At 61.5% G+C, this 288-nt stretch overlaps 1 protein-coding gene across 1 annotated transcript in view; it reads right to left on the bottom strand.

Moving 5' to 3' along the window:
• The window catches only part of CAPN13 (calpain 13), a 109,895-nt gene that overhangs the window by 73,020 nt on the left and 36,587 nt on the right, over positions 1 to 288 (bottom strand). The window lies entirely within an intron of this gene.

Raw genomic sequence — 288 nt, 5'->3', positions numbered from 1 at the left:
GAGCACCCCCTGACTCCTGCCTGCTCTCCCAGCCCCTCCCCATGGCTGCCCCGCCTGCCACAGCTCCTGGCCCTTTTAAAAAAAACCCAAAACCCCAGGTTCACTGGGTGCTGCAGCAGCCTCAGGGCTTCTGGGGGCTCATGGAACCCCCCCCCCAAGCAGCAGGGGGCAGCAGGGATCACCCCCCCTGCTGGGCAGGAGCCAGTGAGTCTATGGGGTTTTTTGGGATTTTTTTGTTTTGTTTTTTTAAGGGCCAGAGCTGGGGCTGGACGGGGAAACCATGGGGGG

The sequence above is a fragment of the Gavialis gangeticus genome, unplaced genomic scaffold (assembly GCF_001723915.1).
Source record: "Gavialis gangeticus isolate Ggan-Ray unplaced genomic scaffold, GavGan_comp1, whole genome shotgun sequence".
NCBI classification, from domain to species: Eukaryota; Metazoa; Chordata; order Crocodylia; family Gavialidae; genus Gavialis; species Gavialis gangeticus.
The sequence above is the reverse complement of the archived record's forward strand: the minus strand, read 5'-3'. Positions and strand labels throughout refer to the sequence as shown.